Source organism: Polypterus senegalus, unplaced genomic scaffold, assembly GCF_016835505.1.
Source record: "Polypterus senegalus isolate Bchr_013 unplaced genomic scaffold, ASM1683550v1 scaffold_6026, whole genome shotgun sequence".
Lineage (NCBI taxonomy): Eukaryota > Metazoa > Chordata > Cladistia > Polypteriformes > Polypteridae > Polypterus > Polypterus senegalus.
Window position 1 is genome coordinate 1 of NW_024376948.1, and position 16,210 is coordinate 16,210.

General features: G+C 43.7%; 5 pseudogenes; all 5 read left to right on the forward strand.

Annotated features, from left to right (window-relative positions):
- Positions 1–1,518: 1,518 nt before the first annotated feature.
- Positions 1,519–1,627, forward strand: LOC120519212 (annotated as a pseudogene).
- Positions 1,628–2,110: 483 nt separating this feature from the next.
- Positions 2,111–2,229, forward strand: LOC120519210 (annotated as a pseudogene).
- A 4,788-nt stretch (positions 2,230–7,017) lies between these two features.
- On the forward strand, positions 7,018–7,136 carry LOC120519211 (annotated as a pseudogene).
- Positions 7,137–7,264: 128 nt separating this feature from the next.
- On the forward strand, positions 7,265–7,383 carry LOC120519217 (annotated as a pseudogene).
- A 1,095-nt stretch (positions 7,384–8,478) lies between these two features.
- Positions 8,479–8,587, forward strand: LOC120519213 (annotated as a pseudogene).
- The last annotated feature ends 7,623 nt before the right edge of the window (positions 8,588–16,210 follow it).

Genomic DNA, 16,210 nt, shown 5'->3' on the forward strand with positions numbered 1-16,210 from the left:
TTTGGTTAAGAACTGTTTGATGGTTTCCCAACTGTTTTTCAAAGTGCACTTCAACATCTCATACTCCTTTTGAAATCCCCATTGACTTGCATTGGGCCAAAACTGAAGTTGAATGAAACTCAATGAGTCTTAACTGCTATGTTGTGAAACCACTTGAAACACATCTGCGACATAGTTTTTTTATACTGTTGGACTCAACATGAACATTAGTGTATGCCTTGAAAATGTATCTTTTAACGTTACAATGGAAACCCCCGTCAATAGCCTCTGTATTCAACCAGCATGAAATTGCATGGCTTTTGCTAACGGCAACACCTGTGAGAATGTGCTTGAACTCATCTGATCTCGGAAGTTAAACATGCATGTGTTTAGACAGTACTTGGATGGGAGACCGCCTGGGATCCCTGAGTGCTGTAAGATTTTTTCATTACTGTTTTACTCAACCTGACCATCAGTGTATGGCTGGGAACTGCATCTTTACCCTTTCAATTTGAAGCTCCCAACCCCCCGATCTTTAGAATATAACCAGAAAGAAGTAGCGATGCCCTCGCTTACGGCCATACCAGTGTGAAAGCGTCTGATCTCGGAAGTTAAACACGCAATGGCACGGCCAGTATACGTGGATGGTGGACCGCTATGGAACACAGGGTGCTGTAAGCTTTTCCCTTTACTATTTCTAATCAACCTTAACATCAGTGTATGCCTTGGAAAAGTATCTTTTAACTTTCTAATGGAAACGCCTCCCCCCCGATCTTCAATATTTAACCAGCATTACATAGCACTGCTTTTGCTTACTGACTTACCACAGTGTGAAAGGCCCATTTCGCCTAATCTCGAAATTAAACACACTGGCTCGGCCAGTACTTGATTGGAGCCCACCTGGGAACCCCGGTGCTGTAAGCTTTTTCCTTTACTGTTGTACTCAACCTGAACATCAGTGTATGCTTGAAATGTATCTTTTAACATTGCAATGCAAGCCCGTCAATATCTTCTGTATTTTATCAGAATAAAGTAGTTTGTCTTTCGCTAATGGCAAACACCTGTGAGAATGTGCTTGAACACATCTGATGTAGGAAGTTAAACACGCATGTGTTTAGCCAGTACTTGGATGGGAGACCGCCTAGGAACCATGGGTGCTGCAAGCTTTTTTCCATTACTGTTGTACTCAATCTGACCATCAGTGTATAGCTGGGAACTGCATCTTTATCCTTTCAATTTGAAGTGCCCAACCCCCGATCTTTAGTATTTAACCATCAAGAAGTAGTGATGCTTTTGCTTACGGACTTACCAGGGTGAATGCGTCTGATTTTGGAAGTTAAACAGGCAATGGCTCAGCCAGTATAAGTGGATGGTAGACCGCATGGGAACCCGGGTGCTGTAAGCTGTTTTCTTTTACTATTTGTAATCAACCTGAACATCAGTGTATGCCTTGGAAATGCATCTTTTGACTTTCCACTGGAAGTGCTCCCCCCCGATCTTCAATTTTTAACCAGCATTAAGGAGTGCTGTGCTGTGCTTGCTTACGGCCATACCCGTGGGAAAGCACCTGATCTCGGAAGTTAAACCCACACGGGCTTGGCCAGTGCTTGGATGGGAGACAACCTGGGACCCCCGAGTGCTGTAAGCTTTTTTCCATTACTGTTGTACTCAACTTGACGATCAGTGTATGGCTGGGAACTGCATCTTTATCCTTTCAATTTGAAGCGCCCAACCCCCCGATCTTTAGTTTTAGCTTTTTTCCTTTACTGTTGTACTCAAACTGAACATCAGTGTATGCCTTGGAAATGTATCTTTTAAAGTTGCAATGGAAGCGCCCATCAATTGCTTCTGTATTTAACCAGCATGAAGTAGCGTGTCTTTCGCTATTGGTAACACCTGTGAGAACGTGCTTGAGCTCATCTGATCTCGGAAGTTAAACACGCATGTGTTTAGCCAGTACTTGGATGGGAGACCACCTGGGAACCCCGAGTGCTGTAAGCTTTTTTCCATTACTGTTGTACTCATCCTGACCATCAGTGTATGGCTGGGAACTGCATCTTTATCCTTTCAATTTGAAGCGCCCAACCCACTGATCTTTAGTATTAAACCATTAAGAAGTAATGATGCTTTTGTTTACGGACTTACCAGTGTGAAAGCGCCCGATTTCGTCTGATCGCGGAAGTTAAACACACACGGGTTTGGCCAGTACTTGGATGGGAGGCTGCCTGGGAACCCCGAGTGCTGTAAGGTTTTTTCCATTACTCTTGTACTCAACCTGACCATCAGTGTATGGCTGGGATCTGCATCTTTATCCTTTCAATTTGAAGCGCCCAACCCCGATCTTTAGTATTTAACCAGCAAGAAGTAGCGATGCCCTCGCTTACGTCCATTCCAGTGTGAAAGCATCTGATCTGAGAAGTTAAACACTCAAAGGCTCGGCCAGTATATGTGGATGGTAGACCGCGTGGGAACCCCTTGTGCTGTAAGCTTATTTCCTTTAGTATTTGTAATCAACCTGAACATCAGTGGATGCCTGGATACATTACAGATACCACAAATAGACGCTTTTAGTGTGGAGGAACTTGATAAACCTCTGGCGTTATCAGAATTACTAGATGCTATAAAGTCACTTCAAGGCGGAAAAGCAGCAGGCCCTGATGGCTACCCTGCAGAGTTTTACAAGAAATTCTCAGCTCAGCTAGCTCCCTCCTATTAGCAACATTTACAGAAGCCAGAGATAACCAATCTCTTCCACAAACCTTTCGCCAAGCACTAATCACTGTCTTTCCAAAACAAAATAAGGACTTATTACAATGTGCATCATACAGACCAATTTTACTTCTGAATAACGATGTTAAAATACTCTCTAAAATCATAGCCAGAAGGATGGAGAAAATGCTCCCTCGGTAATATCACAAGACCAAACTGGATTTATTAGGGCCGGCACTTATCTTCAAATCTTCGACACCTGTTTAATGTAATATACTCACCAACTAAATCTAACATCCCAGAAATATTACTACTTACTGAATGGAAATACCTTTTTACTACATTGGAGAAGTTTGGGTTTGGCCCGAACATTTGTGCATGGATTAAATTACTGTATACTAACCCAAAAGCTTCAGTTAACATTTGCTCAGACTACTTTAAACTAGAACGTGGCACTAGACAAGGATGCCCTTGTCACCGCTGCTGTTTGCGATTGCCATTGAACCACTGGCAATACATTGTCGAAATACTGATCAGATAAAGGGGATTAGCAGAGAAGGACTGGAACAGAAAATCTCATTATATGCAGATGATATGGTACTGTATATTTTGGACCCAGAAAATTCTGTGCCTGCAGTCTTAGCAGCATTCACAGAATTTCAAAAGATCTCTGGTCTCAGAATTAATCTGAATAAAAGTGTACTCTTTCCAGTGAATTCTCAAGCATATAATATTAGATTAGATACCCTACCTTTTATCATTGCAGAACAGTTTAAATACCTAGGGTAAACATCACAAGTAAACATAAAGCTCTATATCAACAAAATTTCGCCGTCTGCATGGAAAAATTAAACAAGACTTGCATAGATGGTCAACCCTTCATCTCACACTAGCTGGAAGAATTAACACTGTTAAGATGAATATTCTTCCTAAGCTCCTTTTATTTCAAAACATCCCAATATACATTAATAAATCATTCTTTAAGCAATTAGATTCAACAATAACCTCATTTATTTGGAATTCAAAACATCCACGCATCAAAAGAGCGACCCTACAAAGACAAAAGGCAGAAGGTGGCATGGCTCTACCTAACTTCCAGTTTTATTACTGGGCAGCAAATATACAGGCGATAAGAACCTGGACACAAATAGAAGAACATACACAGGCTTGGACCGCAATAGAAGTAAAATCCTGCAGTACTTCTTTGTATTCCTTGCTCTGTGTTCCAATAAACACACGTTATCGGCAATACACTAATAACCCAATTGTGCTCCACTCACTTAGAATCTGGAACCAATGTAGAAAGCATTTTAAGATGGAGAAGCTTCTATCTGTGGCACCTCTGCAAGAGAACCACCTCTTTCAACCTTCACAAACATATGCAGTTTTAATATCTGGAAAAAATTTGGAATTAACTTGCTTAGAGCTTTATATAGACAACGTCTTTGCATCCTATGAACAATTACATTCCAAATTTAACATTCCAGCTACACATTTCTTTCAGTTTCTTCAAATCAGGAACTTTGTTAAACAGAACCTTCCAGATTATCCTCATCTTGCACCCTCATCCTTGCTGGAAAAAATATTGCTCAATCTCAAGGACTTAGACTCCATCTCTACAATATATAAAATCATTTTACAATCCCTCCCTTTCAAAGATTCAAGAGGACACTGGGAAAAAGATCTCTCAATTAATATATCAGAAAAGGAGTGGAAAGTAGCAATGCAGAGAATTCACTCGAGCTCCATATGCGCAAAGCATACAATTATACAACTCAAAATTATATATCGAGCATATCTGTCTCGACTAAAACTCTCCAAAATGTTTCCAGGGCATGATCCAACCTGCAAACGATGCAACCAAGCCCTAGCCTCACTAGTTCACATGTTCTGGGCCTGCACCAAATTAACATTATTCTAGACAAAATGTTTTACTTACCTTTCAGATAGCCTTGGACTCACAATCTCTCCTAACCCATTAACAGCTGTGCTTGAGGTTCTTCCAGAGAGGCTTCAAGTGGAGAAAGAAAAACAAACTGTGATTGCATTCACTACACTCTTGGCACGCAGACTCATTCTGATAAACTGGAAGAACACAAACTCTCCTCTTTTAAGTCAGTGGGAAACCGATGTGTTATATTATTTGAAATTAGAAAAAATCAAATACTCAGTTAGAGGATCTGTACAGACTTTTTTCAAAACATGGCAGGATCTAATCAGTAATATTTTAAAATAAGTTCATAAAGCACAGAGAATTAATTAATTAAGGTATGTTTACAAGCCTTAAAATTTAACGCAGCTTGGCTTGCTCTCTCTCTCAGGGGTGGGGATCGATCTGTTCTAAACTAAATTTTTCTTTTTGTAAAAACTTGATTGCTTTGTATGGATTGTAATAAAATTAATAAAAATAAAAAATAAATAAATAAATAAACACGCAATGGATCGCCCAGTATACGTGGATTGTAGACCGCGTGAGAACCCCGGGTGCTGTAAGCTTTTTTCCTTTAGTATTTGTAATCAACCTGAACATCAGTGTATGCCTTGGAAATGCATCTTTTAACTTTCCAATGGAAGCACCGTCAATAGCTTCTGTATTTAACCAGCATGAAGTAGCACAATTTTAGCTAACAACAACACCTGTGAGAATGTGCTTGAACTCATCTGATCTCGAAAGTTAAAAACACATGTGTTTAGCCAGTACTTGGATGGGAGACCGCCTGGGAACCATGGGTACTGTAAGCTTTTTTCCATTACTGTTGTACTCAACCTGACCATCAGTGTATGGCTGGGCACTGCATCTTTATCCTTTCAATTTGAAGCATCCAACCCCTCAATCTTTAGTATTTAACCATCAAGAAGTAGTGATGCTTTTGCTTACGGACTTACCAGTGGGAAGCGCCCGATTTCGTCTGATCTCGGAAGTTAAACACGCACTGGCTCGGCCAGTACTTGGATTGGATACCGCCTGGGAACTCGGCTGTAAGCATTTTTCCTTTACTGTTGTACGCTACCTGAACATCAGTGTATGCCTTGGAAATGCATCTTTAACTTTCCAATGGAAGCGCTCCCCCACAATCTTCAATATTTAACCAGAATTAAGGAGTGCTGCACTTGCTTACAGACTTACCAGTGTGAAAGCGCCCGATTTTTTCTGATATCGGAAATTAAACACGCACTGGCTCGGCCAGTACCTGGATTGGAGAACGCCAGGAACCCCGAGTGCTGTAAGCTTTTTTCTATTACTGTTTTACTCAACCTGACCATTAGTGTATGGCTGGGAACTGCATCTTTATCCTTTCAATTTAGCGCCCAACCCCGATCTTTAGTATTTAACCAGCAAGAAGTAGTGATGCCTCCGCCACGGCCATGCCAGTGTGAAAGCCGCCTGATGTCGGAAGTTAAACACGCATAATAGCTCGCCAGTATATGTGGATGGTAGACCGCTGGGAACCCGGGTGCTGTAAGCTTTTTTCCTTTACTATTTGTAATCAACCTGAACATCAGTGTATGCCTTGGAAATGTATCTTTTAACTTTCCAATGGAAGCGCCCCCAAATCTTCAATATTTAACCAGCATTACGGAGCACGGCTTTTGCTTACGGACTTACCAGTGTGAAAGCGCCCGATTTCGTCTGATCTTGGAAATTAAACACGGACTGGCTCGGCCAGTACTTGGATTGGAAACGGTCAGGGAACCCCGGGTGCTGTAAGCTTTTTTCCTTTACTGTTGTACTCAACCTAACCATCAGTGTATGGCTGGGAACTGCATCTTTATCCTTTCAATTTGAAGCGCCCAACCCCCCGATCTTTAGTATTTAACCAGCAAGAAGTAGCGATGCCTTCGCTAACGGCCATACCAGTGTGAAAGCGTCTGATCTCGGAAGTTAAACACGCAATGGCTCAGCCAGTATATGTGGCTGGTAGACCGCCTGGGAACCCCGGGTGCTGTAAGCTTTTTTCCTTTACTGCTGTACTCAACCTGAACATCAGTGTATGCTTTGGAAATGCATCTTTTAACTTTCCAATGGAAATGCCCATCAATAGCTTCTGTATTTAACCAGCATGAAGTAGCTTGGCTTTCGCTAACGGCAACACCTGTGAGAATGTGCTTGAACTCATCTGATCTCGAAAGTTAAACACACATGTGTTTAGCCAGCACTTGGATGTGAGCCCGCCTGGGAACCACGCGTGCTGTAAGCTTTTTTCCATTACTGTTGTACTCAACCTGACCATCAGTGTATGGCTGGGAACTGCATCTTTATCCTTTCAATTTGAAGCATCCAACCCCCCGATCTTTAGTATTTAACCATCAAGAAGTAGTGATGCTTTTGCTTCCGGACTTACTAGTGTGAAAGTGCCCGATTTCGTCTGATCTCGGAAGTTAAACACGCACTGGCTCGGCCTGTACTTGGATTGGAGACCGCCTGGGAACCCCGAGCTCTGTAAGCTTTTTTCCTTTACTGTTGTACTCTACCTGAACATCAGTGTATGCCTTGGAAATGCATCTTTTAACTTTCCAATGGAAGCGCTCCCCCACGATCTTCAATATTTAACCAGCATTAAGGAGTGCTGCACTTGCTTACGGCCATACCAGTGTGAAAGCACCCAATCTCGTCTGATTTCGGAAGTTAAACACAAATGGGCTTAGCCAGTACTTGGATTGGAGTCCGCCTGGGAACCAAGGGTGCTGTAAGCTTTTTTCCATTACTGTTGTACTCAACCTGACCATCAGTGCATGGCTGGGAACTGCATCTTTATCCTTTCATTTTAAAGCGCCCATCCCCCCGATCTTTAGTATTTAACCATCAAGAAGTAGTGATGCTTTTGATTTCGGACTTACCAGTGTGAAAGCCCGATTTCGTCTGATCTCTGAAGTTAAACACGCACTGGCTCGGCCAGTACTTGGATTGGAGACCGCCTGGGAACCCGGCTGTAAGCTTTTTTCCTTTATTGTTGTACTCTACCTGAACATCAGTGTATGCCTTGAAAATGCATCTTTTAACTTTCCAATGGAAGCGCTCCCCTACGATCTTCAATATTTAACCAGCATTAAGGAGTGCTGCACTTGCTTAAGGCCATACCAGTGTGAAAGCACCCGATCTCGTCTAATCGCGGAAGTTAAACACGCAATGGCTCGGCCAGTATACGTGGATGGTAGACTGTGTGGGAACCCCGGGTGCTGTAAGCTTTTTTCCTTTCCTATTTGTAATCAACTTGAACATCAGTGTATGCCTTGGAAATGCATCTTTTAACTTTCCAATGGAAGCACTCCCTCCCGATCTTCAATATTTAACCAGCATTACGGAGCACTGCTTTTGCTTTCGGACTCACCAGTTTGAAAGCTCCCGATTTCGTCTGATCTCGGAAATTAAACACGCACTGACTCGACCAGTACTTGGATTGGAGACCGCCTGAGAATCCCTGGTGCTGTAAGCTTTTTTCCTTTACTGTTGTACTCAACCTGAACATCAGTGTATGCCATGGAAATGTATCTTTTAACGTTTCAATGAAAGCGCCCATCAATCACTTCTGTATTTAACCAGCATGAAGTAGCGTGGTTTCGCTAACGGCAACACTTGTGAGAATGTGCTTGAACTCATCTGATCTCGGAAGTTAAACATGCATGGATGGAAGAGTGCCTGGGAACCACGGGTGCTGTAAGCTTTTTTCCATTACTGTTGTACTCAACCTGACCATCAGTGTATGGCTGGGAACTGCATCTTTATCCTTTCCATTGTTAGCGCCACACCCGAACTTCAATTTTTAACCAGCATTATAGAGCACTACTTTTGCTTACGACCGTACCAGTGTGAAAGCGTCTGATTTCGGAAGTTAAACACACACGGGCTCGGTCAGTACTTGGATGGGAGACCGCCTGGGAATCCTGGGTGCTGTAAACTTTTTTCCAATACTGTTTTACTCAACCTGAACATCAGTGTATGCCTTGGAAATGCATCTTTTATCTTTACAATGGAAGCGCTCCCCCCGATCTTCAATATTTAACCAGCATTACAGAGCACTGCTTTTGCTTACGGACTTACCAGTGTGAAAGTGCCCAATTTCGTCTGATCTTGGAAATTAAACACGCACTGGCTCAGCCAGTACTTGGATTGGAGACCGCCTGGGAACCCCGGGCTTTAAGCTTTTTTTCCTTTACTGTTGTACTCTACCTGAACATCAGTGTATGCCTCGAAAATGCATCTTTTAACATTGTAATGGAAGTGCCTGTCAATAGCTTCTGTATTTAACCAGCATGACGTGGCTTTCACTAACGGCAACACCTGTGAGAATGTTCTTGAACTCATCTGATCGTAGAAGTTAAACACGCATGTGCTTAGCCAGTACTTGGAAGGGAGACCTCCTGGGAACCACGGGTGCTGTAAGCTTTTTCAATTACCGTTGTACTCAACCTGACCATCAGTGTATGGCTGGGAACTGCATCTTTATCCTTTCAATTTAAACCGCCCAACCCCCCGATCTTTAGTATTTAACCATCAAGAAGTAGTGAAGCTCTTGCTTACGGCCATACCATTGTGAAAGCACCTGATCTCAGAATTTAAACACGCACTTGGATGGGATACCGCCTGGGAAGCATGGGTGCTGTAAGCTTTTCATTTACTGTTGTACTCAACCTGAACATCAGTGTATGCCTTGGAAATGCATCTTTTAACTTTCCAATGGAAGTGCTGTACCGCTAACCCTGGGCAAACAACTAAACCCCGAGTTAAGGCACGATTAGAAAACTGCTAGTATAAAGCAGTTCAATATCTCAAATCTATCGGGCAACGTGACCAACGCTCGTCCTTTCATTGACCCCCACCACCAGTCCCAGCTTAGCATTAACAACAAGTCATATCACCAAATAAAAAGCAAAAGAACAAATATATTATTTTACATATATAAAGAAAAACAAACAAACAAATACATAGCAATCAAAGCCTCTCTGGTTTAAGCATGTGATGTTCATAAATAAGTAAAACCAGACTGATCAAATGGGTTTATTGTCCTTATTGTTCAGGGCAAAGAGAAACCTACTGTAATACGCTGGCTGTCGAGCCGATAACAACAAAGTTTAATTCTACCGGTCCAAGATATTTGTCAGCGAAATCAAAGAAAAAGAGTCCGTCTTCAGAGATGCGTCTCCCTTTTGTTGCTGAGTCTTCAAACAAAAAAGAACTTGTTCCAGTAGATAATTTTCTTGGCGCTACCTTGTCACTTCTCTTTGCTCCACCACAAGATGTCTCCCTTTCTCCCCTTCTTTTCCGTTTTTTAAGCTTTCAACACCAACCACCCTGACCGAGTTATGACTTCCCCCTTTAAAGGTGTATTTACAGCAATACACCCAAAGAGGCAGCAACCGCCCACAGAATAATAGCATATGTGGCATCCGCTACATATTCCCCGCCCCCTGACCAAGTGAATGGCCAAAATAAGGCTTCATGTTGGTCACATGCACTGTATCTCTTTTTTTTCCCCAAGAGTCAGTTGCCCATTGAACACTGTAATTAACAGGACCTAATTTGCTAAGTACTGTAGCTGGGCCGAACCACTTCGGAGCTAGCTTCGCAGCAAATTTAGTTGAAGCCTTAGAAAGGGGATGCGCCTTCAACCAAACCCGGTCACCTACAGAATAGAGAACTACTCTTCTCCGTTTATTGTAATATCTTGCCTGTTTGGCCTGGGATTTCACCACCCGTTCCCTAACCTGTTTCTTTAAAAGTTCTAACAAATGTAATTGCTGGTATGAAGTAGTATCAGGACAGGGGGGAGTGATATGTAGTTCTAACGGCCCAAGAATTTGTCTTCCAAGAGTTAATTGTGCAGGAGACTCACGGTACCCTCATGAAAGGCAGAGTTTATGGCTGCGAAGTTCAGGAAGATTTTGATCCCAGTCTTGATGACGGTTCCCAACATAGGAGGCAAACATGGTTTTCAAATTGCGGTTCACACGTTCTGAGATGTTAGCCTGAGGATGGTATGCTGTGGTCCTCTTGTGCCATTAGATCAACCTCCCAAGTTTCTCCAGGGTCTTTCACTGTTGTGGACTGAAGAGGTCCTGCTGAAAAACCAGGTGGGTTCTTGTACTGCTGACAAATAATACAAGTCTTTACATGTTTACAAACCTCCTTCCTCACCGTTCGCCACCAGGCTACCTCTAATATCCTTTTCAGTGTCTTCAGATGACCTAGATGACCCCCAAAAGGACTGTCGTGGAAGTACGCAAGGAACTCCGGCACATGTGATCCAGGGACAACAAGTTGGTATTTGTTTCCTCCCAATCTGGATGACACACAGCGATGTAACACACCCTGAAGCTCCAGAAAGGTAATTTGACCCTTTCGCTTTGTGGAATTATTCCGTGCCTCCTGACAAACAGGACTGATGGACTGAGCTCGAACTATGTCCTGAAGATCCAGTGGCAGGTCTGTCCATTGAGTCGATACAAGGGCCACCACCGAAGTCATAGGTGGTTCCAGAAAGCGCATCTGGTACCACATTTCCACACCCCTTCCAGTAAAAAACTTTAAAAGTAAATTGCTGAAGACGCAAAACCCATCGGGTCAATCTGGATGAGGTCTTGGGGCAGTTAAAATCCCATACCAGGGCACAGTGGTCGGTATTTACTTCAAACAGAACCCCTTCAAGAAAATGTCGCCACTTCTCCACAGCTCAAACTACTGCCAGACATTCTTTTTCGGAGGCTGAATAATTTAGCTCTGGGCCACGAGGGAGCGGGAAGCATATGCAATCACCCGTTCTTCTCCCTCCTTAGTCTGAGTGAGGACAGCCCCAAGCCCTAAGTCACTGGCATCTGTTTGCACCTGAAAGGTAAGGCATGGATCAGGCTGTGACAGGACAGGTGGTACCAAAAGTGCCTGTTTAAGGTTTTTAAAAGCACCTTCGCATTCTGGTGTCCATTCCCATGGTACTCCCTTTCGGGTCAACTGATGTAAAGGGGCGACGGTGTCAGCTAACTTAGGAATAAATTTGTGGAACCAGCCTACCATCCCCAGGAAGCGCTGCAATGCTTTGATGTTGACAGGAGGAGGGTAATCCACAATGGCCGTGATCTTGTCTGGTTCCACTTTGACACCTTTGGCTGACACCACATGCCCCAGGAAAGTGAGGTGGGACTGCAAGAGGCACTTTTTCATGTTCAGGGTCAACTGAGCCTGCTTGAGTCGGTAGAAGAGTTCATCAAGGTCCAGGAGATGTTGTTCCAATGAAGGAGAGAAGACAATGATATCGTCAATATACACATAGCAGGTCTTCCCAATCAACCCTCTCAGCACTTGCGCCATCAATCTCTGAAAGGAAGCCCCAGCGTTTTTAAGCCCAAAGGGCATTACCCGGAAATGAAACAAGCCTTCTGGAGTGATCACAGCAGTCTTTTCTATGCTGTCTTCTCCCATACACACTTGCCAATATCCAGACTGAAGATCCAGAGTGCTAAAACAGCTGCACCACCCAATGATTCTAATATTTCATGCACCAAAGGAATGGGATAGGTATTATGATGAGTTTTAGTATTCGGTCCCCTGTAATCAACACAGAATCAAAAAGTGCCATCCGTTTTCCGGACCAATACTACTGGTGCTGCCCAAGCGGAGGATGAAGGTTCAAGAATACCGTCCTCCAACATGTGGTCAACCCATTCTTTAATAAGCCTCCTCTTCATTGGCGATACTCTGTAAGCCCTAAGTCGGACTGGGACCTCATCCACCGTATATATATGATGAGTAACTGCTGCCGTGCATCCCAGTTTTTCTGTCCAAACCGTAGGCCATCTTCTCAATAGAGGCTGCACCTCCCAGGGCTGAGCACCTATGCTAGCTTCTATAGGACTCAGTTCTGCAACGGATTGCGCCAGATAATAAAAAAAATTGGGCCACCGCAGCTCTTCCCGAGATCTTTCTTCGAACCTGAACGCCTTTCCCCGGGCAGCGTGTATTCTCCGGACCTCGGACGTAAATTCATGCCTGCTGCAATGATGGAGTCCAACCCCAGCAGCAGTGGCATGGTCAAGCAGTCATCCTCTAAGACATATACGTCCACCTCCCAGGAAACACTGTGCAGTGCAAACTGCATCAGGACTTTGCCACTATCACCATACGCCCTCCCGTCTGCCAAGAAGAACTTCATTGTACCACTTACCTTGGGCAGCTCATGGGGTTTTTTAATTTTTTTCCAACAAACTGCGCTTCATTAAGGTAAGAGTGCTTCCAGTGTCTACAACCGCATCCCCAGTGATGTCCCTCACAGTTACTGGCACGACCAACATGGGTAACTGTGTGCACACATTGGTGAGCTCAGCCCCAGCGGATCGGTCCTTTTGTCGTTGACCCCGTCCACTAGGCAAACTACTGCCTGAGGGGTCCTTTTTTTTTGTTTATGTCCCCTCATGGCTACCCAGTCTTTCTCAATTAAAGTAACGATTTTCACCAGAGATTGTACTGAGCCCACAATACCCCGTAAAGCCACAGCCAGCCGTGGGTTACAAGCACCGAGGACACGCCTCACGATGTCGTCTTCTGACATACTGGAATTCTATCTCAAACACAGTGCACGATATTCGTATGCAAAGTCTCTGATGGGCTGCGTAGGGTCCTGGCAGGTGTTTATTAGCTGCTCTTCCACCTCATCCTGATAATCCGCCGGCAGGAATGCTTCTAAAAATGTGGAGCGGAAAGAAGCTTGTCTTTTCTGCCTGCCACCATGACCACGCTGAACCGCTCAGCGAGGCGTTTAAAAAGCCCATTAACTCCACGTTAGTTAAGGGGTGAAGTTCTAAAAACGAATCCGCCTGTTCCAAAAATCTGAGAACTTCTGCTGATGTACAATTTAGGGAATTCTAAGCGTAGTGCCGCGGCAGGTGCAGCAGTAAGGGAGACCCTGGAAGTCGTACCTCCCATTGAGTTAGATTGCCGTGATTTCCTACAATAAGCGTCCAAGCTCCTCCTTACCACGTCCTGCAGCTCAACTTCCCATTGCTGATCCCTTCTCTGGAGACAAGCAATCAATCGCTGTTCCAAATACCGCACCTGATCTTGCACATATTCACGCATCATTTCTATAGCGCCTTCCAACGATCCATGCAGAGCCTCTTCGCGCGCAGCGGCCCCTTCAGCAAATTCCTTGATCTGATTGTGCATCTCTTCCATCCGTTCATACATCTCGCCCCACAACGACGGCAGGATGTTTTCATCTCTTTGCACCTTAGGAGTAGAAATGTATAGCGAATCCAACACACTGGTTGCTTCATCGACCTCTTCGTGCGCCCTGATTGTAACATGTTCGCCCAGTTTGACCCCTATTTCCGGGTCCTCGCTCGGGCTAGTGGCCTCCTGGGCTAACCCCACAGAAGAAATCTGAACTATGGTGGTGAAAAATGCGTGAAAGGAGATTGTGGATGTATACTAGTCAGGTCCCCGTACGGGCCACCACTAATCTGTACCGCTAACCCTGGGCAAACAACTAAACCCTAAGTTAAGGCACGATTAGAAAACTGCTAGTATAAAGCAGTTCAATATCTAAAATCTATCGGGCAACATGACCAACGCTCGTTCTTTTATTGACCCCCACCACCAGTCCCAGCTTAGCATTAACAACAAGCTATATCACCAAACAAAGAAGCAAAAGAACAAATATATTGTTTTACATATATAAAGAAAAACAAACAAACAAAAACATAGCAATCAAAACACCCCTCTCTGGTTTAAACACGCAATGTTCATAAATAAGTAAAACCATACTGATCAAATGGGTTTACTGTCCTTATTGTTCAGGGCAAAGAGAAACCCTACTGGAATACGCCGGCTGTCGAGCCGATAACAACAAAGTTTAATCCTACCGGTCCAAGATATTTGTCAACGAAATCAAAGAAAAAGAGTCCGGCTTCAGAGATGTGTCTCTCTTGGGTCGCTGAGTCTTCAAAAAAACAGAACTTGTTCCTTTAGATACTTTTCTTGGCGATACCCTGTCACTTCTCTTTGATCCACCAAAAGATGTCTCCAGGAGACTGTGGGCGAAGACTTCAGACTAGACAGCATGTGTGGTTATAAAGCAGCTTTATTTTGCAGAGTCACAGTGAGAAGAGTTTCAGAAAAGCAGACAATCAAATATACATGACAGAGTCAGGGCTCTTCTGAACCCCGTCTGTTGGGTGGGGCAAGTTTTAATACCCCTAGAATGCGTGATTTAATATCATTATAAAATGTAACAGTCAACACGTTTATTATACACAATCCTTGAGCCCCTTCAACACCCCTTGTGCAACTTGATTTTTTGGCCCCTTTTGTTATGGAGTTCAGATGTAAGCTAAGAGAAAATGTGATAAGGCAGACTCATGTGTGGAATGCTTAGACCTTGAGTCCTTTGCACAAATATTTTTCTGTTTGCTAAAACAAAGCATGCTTTTACATGGTTCAGTAAAGCTTACTTCTCAGACATGAATTAGTACAAGGGAACGAAGAGAACATTTGTCTTCCACATTCCCCCTTTTTTAGCAAGCAAAAAATATTTGATCAGGGGAGAGTTGAGTGGGAAAGGGTAGGAGAGGGGGATGGAGTGGAGTGGGCGGAGGAGTGTAGGGTGGCTGAGCTGATCTGAAGCATTTTTTTTTGTGTAAAAAGTAAGCCTTTGCCATAGAGGCAGTGAAATACTTGGATACAGTGTATCTTAGCAAGGGAACAATACAGCAAGCTACATGCAGGAGAATAATAAAAGCAACTGTAAGAGAGATGAAAACTGACTTAAGCCATTTAACCAGGTTGAGTGGATGCGTGTTCTGATTCAGGACCCACAACAGTGGCTACAGCTCAGCTAAATGAGCCACCAGAAACCTGCAAACAGGAACAAAGCACAAGGAGTCCCCGGCGACTTGAAAATAAATCACCCTAAAATGTCCAAATATTGCTGTTCTTATAGCTGAAAGTGCATACAATTTTTACTATTATGTTCTAGAAAATAATCTGTAGAAAGAACAAAAATCCAGCTTTCTTTCAAGCCGTGCTTTATATAGCGTCTTTCATACATTTATCAGTCCATCCATTTTTTAACCCACTTCAGCTCAGGGTCATGGTCATCTGACACCTATCAAAGTTGTGGGCACTGGAACCCTTGAACTGGATGTCATCCTATCACAGGGCACACTCGTTCACATGTCCATAAGAAACACCAGGCAAAAGTAAATTATCCAGTTAACCCAGTTTTTACATCTTCAGGATATGGCAGCAAACAAGGATACCACAATCAAGGGTGCCATCTTTTGCAATGTGAGATGTGAATCCAAGCAGGCAGTCCCTTAACTTTAACAGCGTGTGGTGTCAACAGCAGAACTTGGAACGATCCTCTCCACCGAGGGTGATGGCAATGATTCCTTTGAGTATCTCTAACCAGAATCCAGGTTCCTAACGGAATCGGGGAGTCCTTTGATGGAGGACTAGTTCTCAGGCCTGATTCACCTGCTCATGGACTTCCTTCAGAGAAGCTCGGACACCTGTAAGACTGGAAAGAAGATCATT